General features: G+C 38.5%; 1 non-coding gene across 1 annotated transcript; it reads left to right on the plus strand.

Annotated features, from left to right (window-relative positions):
• The first annotated feature begins 3,900 nt into the window (after window positions 1–3,900).
• On the plus strand, window positions 3,901–4,025 carry LOC111821595 (small nucleolar RNA SNORA31). The gene has a single exon (XR_002824961.1). It is a non-coding gene; the product is annotated as a small nucleolar RNA SNORA31 (small nucleolar RNA).
• Window positions 4,026–5,160: the final 1,135 nt, after the last annotated feature.

Consider the following 5,160-nt stretch of genomic DNA (forward strand, 5'->3'; position numbering starts at 1 on the left):
GGAGCAGATGGTCAGGTCTTTTCTCCCTGGAGCAGCTGGTGGATTGGAACCACCTACCATTCGGAGAGCAGCTGAGCACTTAACCATTGTGACACCAGAGCTCCTCCCACCATATTACTACCACTGAACACTTTTCACTTTGGTTAATTCCTAAATCCACTAAGCTAACTTTGTAACTTTTATACTTAGGGGTTTGTTTTATCCTAACCTTGTACCTCTAGCTCAGTGCTTCTCACACTTTAATGTGTATATAAATCATCTGGGGTTGAGTTAAAATAGATTCTGATTCAGTAGGTTTTGGTGGGGCCCGAGGGTAAAGCTGCTGGTCTACTGATCACATTTTGAATAGCGAGTCTTAGCTTACATGTCTTAATCTTCTAGCCATCTTCTAGAGTGGTGATTCTCCCACTATGTACAGTGAAGGACTATTCTTACCCAAAAGGTAGACACTTCGTATGATACAAAAAAAAATTAGAAAAATAAAACAAAATGGCAGACATATAAAATACAAGCTCAATTGTTTTGTTATTACCTTCAACAAAGAAATTATTACCTTGTCAAATGTTATAAAATTTTTTACATTTTTACATTTCCGATCTTGCACATTAGTAACAAACAATTCATGGACCCTACTTTAAGAACTGACCTACATGATAATGAATTGTCTGTTTATATTATGGGACAACAGAATTTTAAAATAGAGGATATATGCTGATGACTCCCAAATATATATCTCTAGCCTCAACATCCTTTGAAATACACACACACATACACACACACACACACGCACACGCACATACTTACTCACATACTCTTTGAATGTCTAAAAGGACTCTTAACTTTATCATGTCTAAAAGTTCCAGTTGTCCCCCACCAAATCTGCTCCTTGCATACGTGCATAGTTTCTCCCATTTTAGTAAATGACAACTCACTTTTGCCAAGACCAAAAGCATTGACTTTTTTATTTGTCACTCCAGACATATCCAGCATTTCTCACACATCCATCTGCTCTAAGTATCTCTTGCCTGTTTTATTGCAATAACCTCCCCTATAGTCTATTCTCAATTGAGCAGACAGAATGATCTTTTGAAAATGTATTGCTTTTCAACCTGTACTCCAATGTTCAGTGCAGCATTTTTTACCATAGCCAAAAGGTGGAAATAATCAAAACATCCACCAAAAGATGAATGGATAAACAAAATGTAGTGTGTACATATAATGGAATATTACTCAGCCATAAAGAGAAATTAAGTAAGTCCTAATACATGCTACAACATGAATGAACCTTCAAAACATCATGCTGAGTGAAGTGAGTCGCAAAAGCATAAATACTACATAGTATATGAAATAAGCAAATATATAGAAATCAAGGATTATTAGTTGTTACCAGGGGTGAGAGGAAGGAGAGAAGGGGGAGTTTTGATTAGGAGACATTGAGTTTATGTTAATGGTAGTAGAACAATTTGGAAAAGGATAGTGGTAAAGGTTGCACAACATGAAGAATGTAATCAATGTCACTGAATTGTACATGTAGAAATGGTTGAATTGGTGAAGGTTTTGTGGTACATATTTTCATTACAATTTTTTTAAAAAATAAAATACATTGCCTTTCATGCTTTCAAAACATTTAAAAAAATATTTCACATATTTGAAATCAGGATGAAAATTACAATCAACAGAAAAAAGAAAACTTTGAGCCATAGTTTAACTGGCAATTTTTTTCTCCTGTTGTTAGGTGTATTGAGTCAATTTTAACTAATACTGACTCCATATGACAGAGTAGACTGCCTTATATGGCTTTCTAGGCTGTAATCTTTATGGGAGGAGAATGCCAGCTCTTTCTCCCATGGAGACGCTAGTGAGTACAAACCACCAACCTTCCAGTTAGCAGCCAAGTGCTTAACCATTGTGCCACCAGGGCTCCTTTTTTTTCCTTCTAGTGGTGTATAAAATAATGGTTTCTCTTAAAATTTAAGACAACTTAGAGGCAGGGCCAAGATAGAGGAGTAGTCAGATGCTTCCTTTGGTCCCTCTTGCAAAAAAGACCAAAAAAAAAACAAGTGACTCAATTATGTGTGACAATCTAGGAACCCTGAACATCACAGGCAAAGCTGAGGAATCAGACTGAGTAGCAGGGGGAGGGAGAGACAGTTTATAATAATCCTTGGTTTCTATATATTTGCTTATTTCATATAAGTGAGATCATATAGTATTTATCCTTTTGTGACTGACTTACTTCACTCAGCATGATGTTTTTAAGGTTCATTCATGTTGTAGCATGCATTAGGACTTACCTAATTTCTCTTTATGGCTGAGTAATATTCCATTCTATGTATATACTACATTTTGTTTATCCATTCATCTGCTAAATAGAGAGGAGTTGCCAGACCTGACCAGGTGGGAGCCAGCACCCTTCAGGCCAGATCAGCTGGTGTGCACGGTGAGGCAAGCAGTGGCACTCGGGAGGCATTTTCCACTTGGGAGAGACCGAATGGCAGAAAGTCTACTCTGGCCTCCAGAACCAGTGAAAAGTAGTGTTCAGCTGGCAAAAGATGAGTACATGCATCTGACCTACGCACGCATGAAAAACACCACCTTTGGGAAAAACCTCTCTCCCATTTACCTACCCCCTCCCCACTCTGCACAGGATCCTGGGCCAGCTTCAGCAATTGCCAAGTCCCCTGGGCCAGAAGTAGGACCTGTCACACACCTGAGCCATTCTCCCAGCCTTGGAGAGGTAAAAAATTAACAAACAGGAAAAAATAATCTGCCAGCTCCCCTAAGCCAGGAACTCAGGGTAGGCACAGCACCTTTGCCTAGGCACAGGCATAAGTGGTCCATGGACTTTGAATGCCTTTCACCCTTGCATAGACCTGTGTGAGCCCACTTCAACAGCATAGGCCCTCATTACCACAGTACAACAGGGTATATACCTGAAACCTGACTTCAACTGTATCAGCTATATGGTGAAGTAGGATGTTTGTGACATTTGACACTGCTTTACCCATTAAGTAGGGTCCTCACCTACCCATGTTGGGGGCCTGAAGACTGGTGGCTCCACCCATGCCACCAAGCCACCTGTGACAGGAGTCCAAGAATAAGTGGCGCCTCCCTGTCCTTACAGCCAACAGCATTGGGTGCCCATAGTCTGGCTGAAAAACCCACCCACCTATGCATTCTAGGAAACAGACATGCTTTCCTCCCAGACACTCAAGGGAAGCCATAAGCCCCCTACCTTGCTCAGCATGTGACCTCCTACTGCAGCCAGATATCTGTCCCTACACTAGTCACCCCTGCCCATCTAGGATTGTAGGTGAGAGCCTGTACCACACTCTTGGTGACAACTATCTGGACACCTGAGCTGAATACATACAAGAAAAGTGAATGGACTCCTGGGCTCACATACCTAGTAACAGATCTAACCACCTGGTGACAGGACGTTAGAGCTTCATAGGTACTATTAATCAAACTAGCTCACATGAGCAGCCTATTTGGGCATATGAAAACAAAACAAGAAGCTAGGACACAGTCAGCAAACATAAAAGAAATAAATATAATAATTTATTGATGGCTCAGAGAAAACATTCAATATCAAATCATATAAAGAGGCAGACGATGATGGCTTCCGCAAGCTCCCAAAACAAAGAATCAAGATATTTGCCAGAGGAAGAGAACTTCTTGGAATTATCAGAAGTAGAATACAAAAGATTAGTAAACAGAACTCTTCAAGAGATCAGGAAGGAGTTCATGCAAAATGCAGAACAAGCCAAGGAACACACAGACAAAGCAATGAAGGAACTTAAGAGGATTAGAGAAGAGCATAATGACAAATTTAACAGGCTGCAAGAATCCATAGAGAGACAGCAAACAAAAATCCAAAGGATTAACAATAAAATTTCACTTCATCCACCGATAGACCTTGAACAATTTGCTGTTGTTATTTTGGCTTGCACTAGGATGCAAAAAACTCCCTGCACTTTCTGTCTGTCTTTGTGGCAGCCCAGATTGAATGAGCGAATATATCTGCAGCCTAGAAAAAGTCAGTTCTTTTCACATTGAAAAAGCATTAATACAATCTTCTTTGTTTTTACAGTAATAGATTTGGTAATTATTTGGTTTTATCATCCTAACTGGCTGCTGCTGTTCATCCACACAACACCAGGACTTAGACAAATGGCACTGATGTCATCTTGAGCTCTTCATTTATTTTGATCTCAATTTATTTGGAGCAGAGGCATTTTTTTTTCTAAAGGAAAAAATGACATGTCTTGTAGGTTGTCTAAAAATAAAATGCATTTAAACTAAATAAAATAAAATAAAATTTCAGAATTAGACAACTCAATAGAAAGTCATAGGAGCAGAATTGAGCCAGTGGAAGTTAGAATTAGTGAGATTGAAGACAAAGCGCTTGACACCAACTTACGTGAGGAAAAATCAGATAAAAAGATTTTAAAAAATGAAGAAAACCTAAGAATTCTGTGGGACTTTATCAAGAGGAATAACCTACAAGTGATTGGAGTACCAGAATGGGGGGAGATAACAGAAAATAGAGAGAGAATTGTTGAAGATTTATTGGAAGAAAACTTATCTGATATTGTGAAAGACGATAAAATATCTATCCAAGATGCTCACTGAACCTTACATAAGGTAGATCCCAAAAGACAGTCACCAGGGTATATTATAACCAAATTTGCCAAAACCAAAGATAAAGAGAGAATTTTAAGAGTGGCTAAGGATAAACAAAAAGTCATCTACAAAGGAGAATCAATAAGACTAAGCTCAGATTACTCAGCAAAAACCATGCAGGCAAGAAGGCAATGGGATGACATATATAAAGCCTTGAAGGAAAAAAATTGCCAGCCAAAAATTACATAGCCAGCAAAACTGTCTCTCAAATAGGATGGCAAAATGAGGGCATTTCCAGATAAACAGAAGTTTAAGGAATTCGCAAAAACCAAACCAAAATTACAAGTTGACAACCTTAAAACAAAAAAGAGGGACTAAAAAATTTAGTCATAGATCTTTCATATGGAGAGGAAGTCAAGGCAATACAAAGAAATAAAAGAGTGGTTTAAACTTAAAAAAAAAAAAGGTGTAAATAGTAAGGTAACCGCTAAAGAAACTAACAATCCTACACATCAAAATAGAAAAACATAAAGA

The sequence above is a fragment of the Trichechus manatus genome, unplaced genomic scaffold (assembly GCF_000243295.1).
Source record: "Trichechus manatus latirostris isolate Lorelei unplaced genomic scaffold, TriManLat1.0 scaffold00091, whole genome shotgun sequence".
Classification (NCBI taxonomy): Eukaryota; Metazoa; Chordata; class Mammalia; order Sirenia; family Trichechidae; genus Trichechus; species Trichechus manatus.